This window comes from Coregonus clupeaformis, chromosome 14 (genome assembly GCF_020615455.1).
Source record: "Coregonus clupeaformis isolate EN_2021a chromosome 14, ASM2061545v1, whole genome shotgun sequence".
Lineage (NCBI taxonomy): Eukaryota > Metazoa > Chordata > Actinopteri > Salmoniformes > Salmonidae > Coregonus > Coregonus clupeaformis.
This window is the reverse complement of record NC_059205.1, coordinates 25,990,935-26,006,106: the sequence shown is the minus strand read 5'-3', so window position 1 is coordinate 26,006,106 and position 15,172 is coordinate 25,990,935. Positions and strand designations below refer to the sequence as shown.

Here is a 15,172-nt window from a genome sequence, read left to right as displayed (position 1 = left end):
ATTCTTTCAGTTCCATTTGAAAAACATTTAACACCATCATATTGTCAATACACTACAGTACGCAAAGATCTCTCCATGCATCATGTTGAGGCTCCTCAGAAGTGTTCTGTGGCGGCAGACGGCAACTTCAAGTCCCACTTCATCAAGTTTGTTGTTTGTTTTCCTTGACGACTCTTTAGCTGCTGTCCACTAAGATGCTCCACATACCCCTTTTCCATAACCCTAGACAGGGAAGTAGAAGAGTATAGGTTGAACACATTTTTTTGGGGGGGGTGTTAACGGGACATTGGTCATTTTTTTCAAATCTAGCTGAGGGCGCTGAGCTACCCCCTGTGTTCGCTACAATTGAGATCAGAAGTGGGAGAATGACTGTCAAAAAGAAGCACTTGTAAAGTGTTGTTGCATTTGGGACAGTGAAGCGTGGGGATACATTCTGAACGGAGGGAGTGACCCTGGACTTGAAGAGAGTGGATTACAATCTCTCCAAAATGATATGTTCTTTTTGGAACAGTGTATAACGAGTATGCCTTTGAATCAGATGGCCCGAGGCCAGTCCTATTTAACAGATTAGAAGATACACAGGAAACGTTCATGTTTAGTTTTTGTATGGACATAGTTCACAAAGTCAGACACATCCTCATCCTTGCAGATAAATACGCCATCAAATAATCCTTTGTCATCAGCCCTCGAAAGGATACATGAAATACATTATATATATATGACCAATCAAATATCAAATCAACTTCAGTAACTGATTGTGGGACACTTGACAATGTTGATAATTCATTTCATTACAAACTCAAAACATTTCAGCTAAAAAAGAGCTCAACTGCATTTGAAGACTTTCACACTGGACAGAGAAAAGGCTAACCCTGTTTGGATTGTTTAAACCATATAGAGTATGGTGTTATTTTATCAATTATGAATAGTTTTACATACCCTTTTTTGAATCGATACAGTTTCTTGTTCCCGTCCACTGACACTGCAAGCATGCCGGGGGAACAGGCTGGGCAGTCAAAGTGCTGTATATCGCAGACCTGATCAATTTCAGAGCGGCAGTACGTCCACTCAAATAAGCTTTTTTGAAAAGTGTCCCCACAGATCACTCCGTTCTGGTAAGGGAAATATACATATGGGAAAGATATGAAATAGCTTACAACAATACTATAAACAAAACATACTATAATTCACTATGGCTGACTGGATTTGAGTTAAAGCAAGGCCAGTGCACAGTGTTGCCAGCAAAGCAGGTGAAAGACAACACAAAAGTAGGATGAGTACATATGTTGTAAAGAGCAGGAAATATTGGATGCAAGAGGGGCACAGATAACGGGCATGGCAGGACAGTGGTGCAGGAGGCTAACACATACTGTAGCAAGAGACCAGAAGTTTTAATGTAGTTGTAGAACTGGCAATACATTTTGTTACAACGCTTTGTGTAACATAACTAACATATTGTTAACCTGAAGTAATACATTGGTAAAGATGATTATAATTTATTCTTACCCTGCCAAAGAAGTCAGTTCGCTGCTTCAAAATCTGTATAAATGCCAGATGGGACATTCCTGGGGCTAACACTTTCAGCTCCTCAAAAGAGCTGAACAGATCTACCTGGTATATGGTGTCACAGTTGACAGTGGCAGGCCAGTATCCCATTCTTTATCAGATGTGCCAAGTTTGCTGTCCAGGTGCTAAGACAGGTTGTGTAGGTCAGCAAAGGCACTGTGACATTGTAGCGACCTTGAGGAAAAAAAATGTTCAGTCCGAATTAATGTTGTTTTACATTGCATTGCTACATCACTGTTCGGTTCTTGTAGATATTGCACGTACCATTTATTCCTACGAGGACGGTATGTTTCCCAGGGCCAACATATACGGTGCTTGTCAGGCAACCACATTTCACCTCTGCTACGTCCAATGGTAAGAAACAATCTAGGAACAATATTTTACATAACAATAAACAAGAATACATTTTAACTTTGATATAATACATTCAGCCGCAAAAAAACATAAAAACGCACCATGTTCATGAAGTGCATATTTGCCATCACTGTGGAGAGATATGGCTGTGGTTGGAGGAAGGGGCGTGTAGAATTCCTCGATCGTGGACTCTCTGTTGTGCAAGGGGAACTTCGCATGTGTAGAGACATCGCAGTCTTCGCAGTAAAGCCGTTTTGGCAGATAGTCTCTACATCGCAGAATAGCCGTTTTCACATTGCATGACTGACAGATATTCTGAGAAGCATGCTCTGCAGCCAGCGCAAAGGAACCTGCTCAAACTTCTCTGTTGAGGAAGGGGGGGCTAAAGGGGGGTTTTGCCAAATAAGGAGAAAGTGGGAGGGGGTGACAACGATTAAGAACACACCCATCCAAATGTAAACAATGCATAACATAGTAGCCATGTGCTATGTTGTCCTTACAGTCCTAGGAACTGTAAATCACAAAATGTAAATTAAGCTTGAACCCCGGGCATGGCTGCTTGCAGCTGTTGTTTAAATGGATTTGCATTATGGTGTCCCACAGGTGACTAAATTGGTAAGTTGCCTTGTGATTGAAAACTGGATACAAATATAATTAATACAAAAAAATAATTAGTCTGTATACAGAGCCCTATCTTGAACCCCATCATGGTTGCTAGCAGCTTCATTGTTTAAATGGTTTTTCATGGTGTCCAATAGGTGACTAAACTAGTGACAGGTGCCTTGTGACCGAAAACTGGACACAAATGTAATTAATTTAAAAAACTATTGATTAAAGTCTGCAAAGATAAATCATACTGCACATTTTCACAGCAGGGAACATTGAACATCAGATCACACCAGCCACACCTGTACAAAATGTGGAAAACAACAAGGTGAAAGAAATGACAGGACAACGTGCCCCACAGCACAATTGCTCCACTGTCTATGTACGCTGTATACCCACTGGGCAAGTTAAGGTGATATAAGGACTAAATTACAAGAGACAAACAAGTTCATGTGAAACTGTCCCTTTGTTGTAGACATATTTAACTGTATTCTACTCAAATCATTACTCCTTTTTATACAGTTCTTATTTCAAATTCATATATTGTCAATACATCCCTTTCAAACTCCCTTCCCACACACAAATTAGATGCATTTACTTTCATTTAGAGGGATCTTTTGTACTTCTATCTTTTGCACTTAACACAGTGAAGTTAATTTTAGTTCACCATTAACATTCAGAAGTTAGAGGAGGCCATGGAAATTATGGGAGTGTCTGTATAACTGTCCCTTTGTAGTAGACAATTGTAAGTATTGCTTATGTTCATGCCACACGAGTGAAATACAGATTAGTTAGAAATGTCAAACGTAACACATTTCAGCAATGTCCAAATATCTGTTCCTTTGGAGTAGACAATTGTTAGCATGGGTTACACAACCACATTGGAGAAAGGACCGACGTCAGTCTGGTGTCTCACCTCAGACCTGTTTGTCATGGGAGTGCCTGCCAGTAGTCATAGGCTACAGACAATATAGCTCTGAGGGTCCTCAACACACACAAGCCTCTACACCGCTTCAAGGTCTCGGTCTTGGGAGATGGGAACAAGGTGAACTATATACAAAAGGAACGTCCACGACCACCAAACGAGTGGCTCAGTTTCCTTCAGCACCTCGCCCCTTAGTGTCTCTCATCTCCGCCAGCCACTGTTCAACAGTCTTCCCCTCAGAAGCTGAGCAGAAAGATACAGACCCAAATTGTCTCTTTCCGCTTCAGCTGTGCGCACTTTCTGCATTTGTATTCCTTCCGCTTTCTCCTCTTAGGAGGGCACCCTTTCCCCCCGGCTGCGGCTTCTGCTTCCTTCCTCCACCGGAAAGCCGTTGACCTGGCCACTGTAAGTGATGGTAGGGGGCCTTGGGAGGGGCCGGGCGTAGTAGGGAGGTGCTGCTGGGGGCCCTGGGAGTAGCCTGAAAGAGAGCAGGGGGGTTGCTGCTGGGGGGCGGGAAGAACGTGGGCTGGCAGAGTAGGCACTGGGTGGCCTAGCGTGAAAGGTCCTTTGGCACTGAGAAGGTGAAGGGCTGCAGGTCTGGGGGCGGCTCGTAGTGGAGCGGCCTGGCAGCAGGGAGAGGCTGGGCGGCAACACTCGGGCACGGGAGAGCACCAAACCCTGCTCCAAGAGGTTCTTCTCCCTTTCCTTCTGGCACCGAGAGTACCTGTCACACGCAGACAAGACATGCAGGAAAAACATTGTCAGTCAAGTATTTTGTCATTGTCATCATGGTAATAAATCTCAACACAACTTGGTCAATATTGTTAATGTATTATTATCTTACCATTGCGAGATGGTCCTCTGGTTCAGCTCAAAGAGCTGAATGTTAGTCTGGGCCATCAGCCTCGGGCTATCCAGCACTGCCTCTCTGATGGACACGTAGTCCGCCAAGATGAGCGCCCACCTGCTCCTCTTGGTGCCGGCAGTCTGCATGCCACTAGGATGGAGCCGACAGAGCTGGCTGCAAACGGCCTCCACCAGGCGACTGGTGCCTGGCCAAGTTGCAGGGCCAGGCACGGGATGCCCAGGGTGTCGTGCCCCTTCTCACTGTTGAAGGTCCCCAGCGTGTCCATGAGGAGGAGCTCCGCGCGTACGGCAGTGAAGAGTCATCTCCCTCCTCCCCAAGTAGCTGTAGACCTCTGCGTCGGTGAGGCTGACCATTCCCTGCTTCCCCAGCTCAGACCGCTTGGCCTCCAGCAGTCTCCTACATGCCATTCAAAAATGCAGGATGACAGCTGCTGCATGAAGGCCCTATACACATGATGCGAACCGCGGCAGCAGATGCCTGATGTCAAGAGGAACCACCAGCTGGTCCCATTCAGGAAACATGGCAGCTGTCTTCGATCTGTATGGACCGCCGCATCTAGGCTTCGCTGTGGCACTCACACAGCTTGTTGTATAGCTGAGTGGCGCTGTTCCCCAAAGCACGCTCCCTCAGCATTCCCACAACTGCCAGGTCACAGGAACGCCTGGAGAGAGGGGCAGTGAGAAAAGGGTGAGGGACATTTAGTGTACTCAACTGTACTACAGCAGTTAAAATAAAAATATGCATTTCAACACTTACCTGTAGGTCAGAATCGCTGGAAACTGGCAGCGATGCGCAGGGTCCAGCTGACCCAGGACGTCCTGCGACCAGCCCGCCACCTTCTTCTTACACCGAGGGCACTCCAGGGACTCAGTGGCCATGAGATACCAACCCTTGATGTCCACGACCCTCGGGATAGTTACACCCAGGCTGGGTGCATGTCAGCTAGAATGCCAGAGGAACAGCGGACATGCGAAGAAGGGGTCGGCTGATGCGGGGGGCTGATTGTAGACCGGCCGGGGTTGGGGAGGGTACCACCACGGACGCAAGTCTGTGATGAATTGGAACCTCCCCGAGCTGCTCCTGGTAAACAGCGTCCGGCCAATCCACCGCTGCTGCTCCTTGTTGAGAGTTTCCCACCAGCTCTCTGGAAGCAGCAGCTGCATTTAAGAGAGAGGAGTTAGAGAAAGAGAGAGTTAAAACTACAATAAATGGAAGATTCATTTTCCAGCGTGACCCAATACAAATATCCAATTACCTTTGTAAGATTTGCGATGTTATTTATTTTATTCACCTCAGCACTTTCTTGGGCAGGCCTTGGGGCAAATCTTCCTCTTCTTCTCTTCGCCCCACCAGGGCAAGGACAGAAGCCTCGGATGGATTCAGGGGGTCCCGGTCCAGGGAAGCACAGGATAGGTCATCAGCAGGATGGGATGGGAGGCAGTGGTGGAGGGACCTGTACGTTCAAGGCTTTATACATAAATCAGCAAAAAGTGATGATTGTGCTGCCCAAGGATGTGATCAGGACAACAGAATCAGTTAAAGCAATATATTGATTTAGGGTTAGGGAATTGAAACAAGTTAAGCTCAGGTTGATGTCAGAAAAGCCGGAAAACTCTGGAAAAGAGCTTTGGAGTGGAAACAATGTCACAATGTGTTCGGAATCTAATCTATGTTATAGATTTAAAACAATAACATGCCACATTTTTTCACAATGTGAGAGTAACATTATGAAAATACTAAGTAACAACTACAAATAATATGAGTATCAAAGTTGGAAAAGAATGGAGGGGGATACCAGCACCAGCACCATGACAGGAAATCTACAGCCAAGCGGCAGCCTGAATGGGTTACAGCTACAGTACAAAGCATTAATGCAAATGCATTGATACGATTTTTACGATTGTAAAAAAATATTCTTGAAAAATCAGGTTGGAGCCGGGGCTAAAGTCAAAGGGCGAATATGATTGGACCACACGTCAAACGGGCGATGGTGGTTGGATACAGTTAATTGAGACTGTCTCGTATTCCCATTGGTGGCTTTTAGTCACTTTTTGATAATTGAGACTGGCTAGACATCGGATTGGCCGACAATGTTGTCAGTCATTACAGTTAGTTGAGACAATTGAGACAGAGAAGAATGTGCTCCAGAAGGCGAAGAGGAGCAAAGAGGAAGGCGCAAAATCTACAATCTCAGGCCTGGACTCCCTCTAGCTATCCTGTGAGAGTTCCTTCCTCACAACTGTGTGATGCACCAGGCACAACATGATTTGCACACTCAGGGTCTTCTAAGTCAGCTAGTAGGATGTTAATTTCTCGATGAAGTATTGCTTTTTTGAAACACAATCAAAACAGGAAAATTATTAAATTAGGAATATTATATAATTATTATATCTCTGCACAATCGATTGTGTGACAAGCCAAAAACCTCAGTTTTGATTCTACAGTAAATTCAATTACATGCCAGACCAAAATATTGAGAATTAAGTCTAAGATGGAATATCACACAATAGAACTTGATCCCATCGTCGAATAGAAATTCGGAATGTTCTTAAAACAGCAAAAACACACTGAGTGTACAAAACATTCTCTTTTCCTGACAGACTGAACAGGTGAAAGCTATGATCCCTTATTGACATCACTTGTTAAATCCACTTCAGTGTAGATTAAGTGGAGGAGACAGGTTAAAGCTGATGTTTAAACCTTGAAATAATTGAGACATGGATTGTGTAAGTGTGCCATTCAGAGGGTGAATGGGCAAGACAAAAATATTTAAGTGACTTTGAACGGGGTATGGTAGTAGTAGCCAGGTGCAACGGTTTGTATCAACAACTGCAACGCTCCTGGGTTTCAGGTTCAACATGAGCCACCACCCAAAGGACATCCAGCCAACTTGACACAACTGTGAGAAGCATTTGAGTCAACATGGGCCAGCATCCTTGTCGAACGCTTTCGAACACCTTGTAGAGTCCATGCCCCAACGAATTGAGGCTGTTCTGAGGGCAAAAGGGAGTGCAACTCAATATTAGGAATGTTTCTTCATCAATGCTGAAAACTGGAGTGGATTCCAATCCATTGGTCCTTGTCTCTAAAATATGTTGATAAGGCCATTTTTGGACTTATACTAATGATATGTAGCCATTGATTCTTGAAGATTATAATGTATTAATGCCTCATGAGTTTAGTTCAACTGTCATACTCTGTCACGATCGTCTTCAAAAGGTGCAGACCAATACGCAGCGCGTTGAGCGAACATGACTTTATTAAATTAACGTACTCACTACAAAAACAACAAACAATGACGAAACGTGAAGTCCTCCGTTACAATGACTGACAAGGAACATAAACCCACAACACTAAGGTGAACACTGACAGTTTAAATATGGCTCCCAATCAGAGATAACGAGCCGACAGCTGACACTCGTTACCACTGATTGGGAGTCACACGACCAAACAATGAAACACAACCAAATACAACACAACCAAATGAACACACCCTGGCTCAAAATACACAGTCCCGGAGCCAGAGCGTGACAGTACCCCCCCCTAAAGGCGCGGACTCCGACCGCGCCTACACCCCAAATAGGGAAGGGCTGGGTGGGTATTGCTCCTCGGAGGCGGCTCCGGCTCGGGCTTGACCACCACCCTACTACAATCCCCCCGCAGTGTCCCCAGTCCGATCTGACCCAGTTAGCTGGATCAGGACTGCCGACGCGCACCCCTGGCTTGGCGCGTGAGGCAGGAATGGACCGGACCTGGCAGACGATACGCACCCTTTGCATGGTGCGTGGAGCCGGAACAGGCCTCACCAGGCTGAAGACTCGCATCCCTGGCTTGGTGCGAGTAGCAGGAATGGGCTGAATCCGGCTGACGACTCGCACCCTTGGCTTGGTGCGAGTAGCAGGAATGGGCTGAATCCGGCTAACGACTCGCACCCTTGGCTTGGTGCGAGTAGCAGGAATGGGCTGAATCCGGCTGACGACTCGCACCCTTGGCTTGGTGCGAGTAGCAGGAATGGGCTGAATCGGGCTGACGACGCGCACCCTTGGCTTGGTGCGAGTAGCAGGAAATGGGCTGAATCCGGCTGACGACTCGCACCCTTGGCTTGTTGCGAGTAGCAGGAATGGGCCGGACTGGGCTGGCGACGTGCACCACAGACCTGGTGCGGAGAGCAGGAACGGGCAGAGCCGGGCTGACGAGACGCACCACAGGCTTGATGCGGAGAGCAGGCACGGGCCGTGCCGGACTGACGACGCACACCACTGGCTTGGTGCGGGAAGCTTGGATGGGCCGGACTGTACTGGGGACACACACCACTGGTCCTACACCGGGATCTGGAACGGGCCGGACCGGACTGGCAACACACGCCAGTACCTCTCGCCGTGCCTCTACTTCCTCCATCCCCTCTTCGACCAGTGGCCCCCGTAACCCGGCGGCCTTCTCCGGCAACCCACTGGGCCGCTCTATCGCGGCCTCCTGCTGGTCCGACGTCGTGAGCCCCCCCCTAAAAATTTTCGGGGCGTCTCTCCTACCCGTGGACCAGGTCTCCATGTCCCTCGCCAGCCTCTCGCCCTTCTGCCATAATGTCAAGCCCTTCTCTTCCTCACTCGGCTTGACCCAGTCCAGGAGGCGAAGGAGATCTGTGAGGGATCTCCCTGGCGATGGCTCCTGGACACGCTGCTTGGTCCCATCTTGGTGGGTTTTTCTGTCACGATCGTCTTCAAAAGGTGCAGACCAATACGCAGCGCGTTGAGCGAACATGACTTTATTAAATTAACGTACTCACTACAAAAACAACAAACAATGACGAAACGTGAAGTCCTCCGTTACAATGACTGACAAGGAACATAAACCCACAACACTAAGGTGAACACTGACAGTTTAAATATGGCTCCCAATCAGAGATAACGAGCCGACAGCTGACACTCGTTACCACTGATTGGGAGTCACACGACCAAACAATGAAACACAACCAAATACAACACAACCAAATGAACACACCCTGGCTCAAAATACACAGTCCCGGAGCCAGAGCGTGACATACTCCATCAGAACCCAAAATGTTAGCTTGTTTTACCCAAACTATAAGCTTATTTTAGTAAAATGTTTGTAAACAAAGTAATTGTAAAAAAAACACTGTACAGCCTTAAAACATGGTTAAAATTATTATTTAAATATCATTGATGGTAAATTCTTGCATCCATAGCTCTGTCTATGAATTGAAAGTGGTTTCATTTCCCCAACCCCATCACTCAGCCTTTTACCAAAACAGGGGAGAGGAGTGTGCTTTGTTATTGTTTCAACTGATTAAGGCTTTAATAAAAAAAAAATTCAACAAATTAATTACAAGGTCACTGAATAACAAGCAATTGTATATATTAATCTATTCAATCGCTCATCAATACCTGAATCTTCCTTCTCAGTGACTGGCCCAAAAGTTTGCACTGGTCTGGTGAAGTGGATGTAGTTGTCTTCCTGGTTTGAGGAACAATCTGTCCTCTCTCATCCATTTGTCTCCATCTGAACCTTGTTTGTCCATTTCTTCTTATTTTCCTAAAAAGTGCATTTCAATTATCATTGCTGGTCCACTAATAAAAGTCTCCCACAAGCATGTCTTGCTTGCACACATATGGAGCACAAGCAAGAATTGTATTTTCACATAGGCTGAAGGGATTTGTCAGCTGAGGAAAGGCACCTGCAGTAGACCCACGTTCTGGGTCACTCACACAGCTAACATGTGTAGATGTTCACAAGGATGCTAACATGTGCACCCTTGTGCCTCATGCTCAATGTGCAATATCATTGATGCCCGTGATCAGGTCATATCACTAAGTCTCTGTTTAAATTTACATTTGTGCCATGTGGGCTCTACTTTGACAAACAAAATGCAATGATAAATCATAACGCTGTGGTGTTGGGGGTGTGTTGGGAATATTTGTTAATGTATGGGAGTTATAGGGGTTACATTACCAGTAATGTACGACTTGTTACATTACCGGTTCTGGGTTGAGCTCGGTAATTGCCTCTTCCAGTTGGGCATGTGGGTCCTTCTCTTGGTTGAGCTCCTCAGCAAGCCGTTCTGTCTTTTTAATAGCCTCATCCAGTTGGTCTTGGGGGTCCTCAGAGGCCATACCATCTCAAAAGAAACATAAAGAGACAACTTCCAATCCTAACACATTCCTTCACATAGTAACCTCCCCTGTCTATGAGAGGAAAAGCTGCATATCATTGACAGTGTGTTTGTGTGTGTTTTACTACGTCCTGCATGTAATTAAAGGTCTTCATCCTCCTCCACACGCAGACTGACTGATCTACAAATCACTTTGCATACCAAATACATACTTATTATTACTTGCAGATCAGTCAGTCTTTCACCATTTACCAACAATGCATTATTCATCTTTCACTTTCTTTGTCATGTTGTTCTGTGACGTGTGCAACTCCAGTCCTTAAAGGCAACAGTGTCTGCAGGTTTCGGCTCCTCCCTTGTACATGATCAATCAATTTAGGTAATTGACTAGTTAGGACCTCCTCTCACCTGATGGTCTATGTCTTAACAGGATTTCATCAACTCCTTTACGTCCCTCCTAGGGTCCCTCTCTCCTTCTTCCAAGGAGAAGTCACAAGATGAATACAGATTGAGTAGCAATGTGTATTTCTTTGAAAATGCAAAGAGAAAAAAGGTGACTATATAGCCTAATGTATAAGTGGCTAAAATAATGTGAGAATGATATTCAAATATATGCAACTAATGTAAAGTAATGCAACTAAACCACACACTTTAACAAACACAAAACAAATGTGTATTATTGCTGTATTTCTTACAACAAGGGACGAACTGGTGACCTACCTGTTATCTGTCCACAGTCCAGACCTCTTGTGTGGTGCGGAAAATATATAAACAATAAATGTCACATGACCGGATGAGTTAACTTTTCTTGTTCTTCTTGTAACTTTCTGGTAGGCTAGAAGCTTTCTGGTGTTTTGCTGCTTTTCTCAGGTCGACGTGGGTATTACACATTATTTATTGCTCTCATAACGGTAAGTGCAGCCCAGTGGAACTCCAAAAGCTTCCTAGCTATTTGGCACTGACTGTAATTTTAACCCAAGATAGTTTCTAGTGAAAAGGTGCTTACACTCTGAACTATGTATATAGACTTAACCAGCTCATAGTACAATTCCACCCTATACTTATAACGGGTTAACATTTTGGTCATTTTACCATATCATTTTTGTATGTGCTCTATAGTTATGTACTTGAAAATGTATCAATTGACCAATTCGGCACATTTGGGCAGACTTGATACAAAATAGTCCAGTATTGCAATGCTTCACTGCACACACACTTCCACACACTTCAAAGTGTTTCCTTTCAAATGGTATCAAGAATATACATATCCTTGCTTCAGGTCCTGAGCTACAGGCAGTTAGATTTGGGTATGTGATTTTAGGCGAAAATCGGAAAAAAAAATACATTTAAACTCAGTTTTTCACAATTCCTGACATTTAATCCTAGTAAGATTCCCTGTCTTAGGTCAGTTAGGATCACCACTTTATATTAAGAATGTGAAATGTCAGAATAATAGGAAAGAAAATGATTTATTTCAGCTTCTATTTCTTTCATCACATTTCCAGTGGGTCAGAAGTTGACACACTCAAATAGTATTTGGTAGCATTGCCTTTAAATTGTTTAACTTGGGTCAAACGTTTCGGGTAGCCTTCCACAAGCTTCCCACAATAAGTTAGGTGAATTTTGGCCCATTCCTCCTGACAGAGCTGGTGTAACTGAGTCAGGTATGTAGGCCTCCTTGCTCGCACACACTTTTTCAGTTCTGCCAACAAATTTTCTATAGGATTGAGGTCAGGGCTTTGTGATGGCCACTCCAATACTTTGACTTTGTTGTCATTTTGCCACAACTTTGGAGTATGCTTGGGGTCATTGTCCATTTGGAAGACCCATTTGTGACCAAGCTTTAACTTCCTGACTGATGTCTTGAGATGTTGCGGCCCCCTTTTTCCTCCAGAGTACATTTCTCCAAAAAGTACACTCTTTGTCCCCATGTGCAGTTGCAATCCGTAGTTGATGAAGATTTTTTTGTAAACTATTGGATAACCAAAGTTAATTACACACATGATGAACAAGGAGTCATAATTAAACATTGGTACATTGCTGTTGCTAGGCAATAACTTAGTGAATTCCTCTCACTAGGTTTGTGTGTGTGTAAAATGGGCATCTGACCTGTCATTGGGTCAAATTCTACAGTTGTTCTATCTTATCAGAGACTGAAACCAGACTGTGGCTCTCCTTAGGCCTATCCCTGGAATGAGCCAGGGTTGAACAGAGTTCAGGCTAAACCCTTTGTCTCTCCCTGGCTATCTTCTTAATTGATTACTCGCTGTTGGCTGGGCTCCCTGCCTGTGCCATTAAACCCCTACAATTTATCCAGAACGCTGCAGCCCGTCTGGTGTTCAACCTTCCCAAGTTCTCTCATGTCACCTCCTCCGCACACTCCACTGGCTTCCAGTTGAGGCTTGCATCTACTACAAGACCATGGTGCTTGCCTACGGAGCTGTGAGAGGAACGGCACCTCCTTACCTTCAGGATCTGATCAGACCCTACACCCAAACGAGGGCACTACGTTCATCCACCTCTGGCCTGCTAGCCCCCCTACCTCTACGGAAGCACAGTTCCCGCTCAGCCCTGTCAAAGCTATTCACTGCTCTGGCACCCCAATGGTGGAACAAGCTCCCCCACAACGCCAGGACAGCGGAGTCACTGACCACCTTCCGGAGACACTTGAAACCCTATCTCTTTAAGGAATACCTGGAATAGTATAAAAGTAATCCTTCTACCCCCCCCTCCCCCACCCCCCCATAAAAAAAAGTGGTTGTCCCACTGGCTATCATAAATTTAATGCACCAATTTGTAAGTTGCTCTGCATAAGAGCGTCTGCTAAATGACGTAAATGTAAATGTAAAAATGTACATTTACATTTGTGTATGTTTGAAAGATTAAGTTTGGAACTGTCATGTCCAACAATCAATCTTCAGGTCAACTGAACATGAGTGTTTTTGCATGACAAGGATGTGATTGATTGTAATAATATTGTTTCTAAACTGAATGACAGTCAAATTTAGCCCTATTATAGACTAAGGAAGTGGGCGGAGCGGTAGAGAGCGGGAAACTGAAGATAGTGGTAGGAGAACCCAAGAGGGAGGGGTTTTGAGCTAGGAGGGATGTGAATGGGACTATATAGACGGGGAGCAGAGAGAGAGAAGGGAGGCTACTCTGCAGACCAGCCCGGCTTTGTTGAATTGTAACAAAGTCAATCTTGATTCTACAAAAACTCTGGAAGAACTTTGATTTTTAATAAAGTATAGTGATTCTTTTCCACATCATAGTCTGGCTTTTTTATGGCAGTTTTGGAGCAGTGGCTTCTTCCTTGCTGAGCGGCCTTTCAGGTTATGTTGATATAGGACTAGTTTTACTGTGGATATAGATACTTTTGCACCTGTTTCCTCCAGCATCTTCACAAGGTCCTCTGCTGTTGTTCTGGGATTGATTTGCACTTTTCGCACAAAAGTACGTTCATCTCTAGGAGACAGAACGCATCTCTTTCCTGAGCAGTATGACAGCTGCGTGGTCCCATGGTGTTTATACTTGCATACTATTGTTTGTACAGATGAACGTGGTACCTTCAGGCGTTTAGATGAACCAGACTTGTGGAAGTCTACAATCTTTATTCTGAGGTCTTGACTGATTTCTTTAGATTTTCCCATGATGTCAAGCAAAGAGGCACTGAGTTTGAAGGTAGGCCTTGAAATACATCCACAGGTACATTTTTTACATTTACATTTTAGTCATTTAGCAGACGCTCTTATCCTGAGCGACTTACAGTTACCCTTGCTTAGTTAGTGAGTGCATACATTATTATTTATTTCATAGCCCCCGTGGGAAGCGAACCCACAACCCTGGCGTTGCAAACGCCATGCTCTACCAACTGAGCTACATCCCTGCCGGCCATTCCCTCCCCTACCCTGGGCCAATTGTGCGCCGCTCCATGGGTCTCCCGGTCGAGGCCGGCTACGACAGAGCCTGGATTCGAACCACTGCGATGCAGTGCCTTAGACCACTGCGCCACTCGGGAGGCACCTCCAATTGACTCAAATGATGTCAATTAGCTTATCAGAAGCTTCTAAAGCCATGACATCATTTTCTGGAATTTTCCAAGCTGTTTAAAGGCACAGTGAACTTCGTGTGTGTAAACTTCTGACCCACTGGAATTGTGATACAGTGAATTATAAGTGAAATAATCTGTCTGATAACAATTGTTGGAAAAATTACTTGTGTCATGCATGTCATGTTTTGTCTATCAGTTCATAAACCATGTGTCATGGAATCGGTACGTCAAAAATCTCTTCCGAACTATTTTACAATCTATATGGGACAGCTTTAATGCAGTGCCGACAGACAAGTTGCTTACTTTTTCCCCCTTCCACTTTCCTTTTCCATTTTTGCTGTAATGCTGCAATTATTTGGTTGTAATTTTGGGTAGAGCAGACATTTCCATATGTTTTTGTTAGCTGCATGTATGACATAATTCCACCAGTCCTACCTATGATATCACTTAAGAAGATTATACCTTTTTAAAAAAAAGAAAGAAAAAAAAATACTATATTTGAGTTTGTTCTCTCGTTTCAAGAGGATTCAATTGAAATTGCAACCAACTTTCTATGGCTTGTTTTAGAAATAGTGATATTTGGGAGATGATTTTATTTCAAATAACTGAAAGTGAGAGGTTTGATCTGAATAAAGGGGGAAAATGCCATTATTGAACAAGGGGTGAGATAGTCTT

The 15,172-nt window shown here is 44.6% G+C and overlaps 1 long non-coding RNA gene across 1 annotated transcript; it reads right to left on the bottom strand.

The window, feature by feature from the left end:
• Window positions 1-5,086: 5,086 nt before the first annotated feature.
• On the bottom strand, window positions 5,087-10,500 carry LOC121581597. The gene is made up of 4 exons (XR_006003235.2): window positions 10,313-10,500; window positions 9,722-9,869; window positions 5,611-5,772; window positions 5,087-5,476 (listed from the first exon to the last, which is right to left on the bottom strand). It is a non-coding gene; the product is annotated as an uncharacterized LOC121581597 (long non-coding RNA).
• Window positions 10,501-15,172: the final 4,672 nt, after the last annotated feature.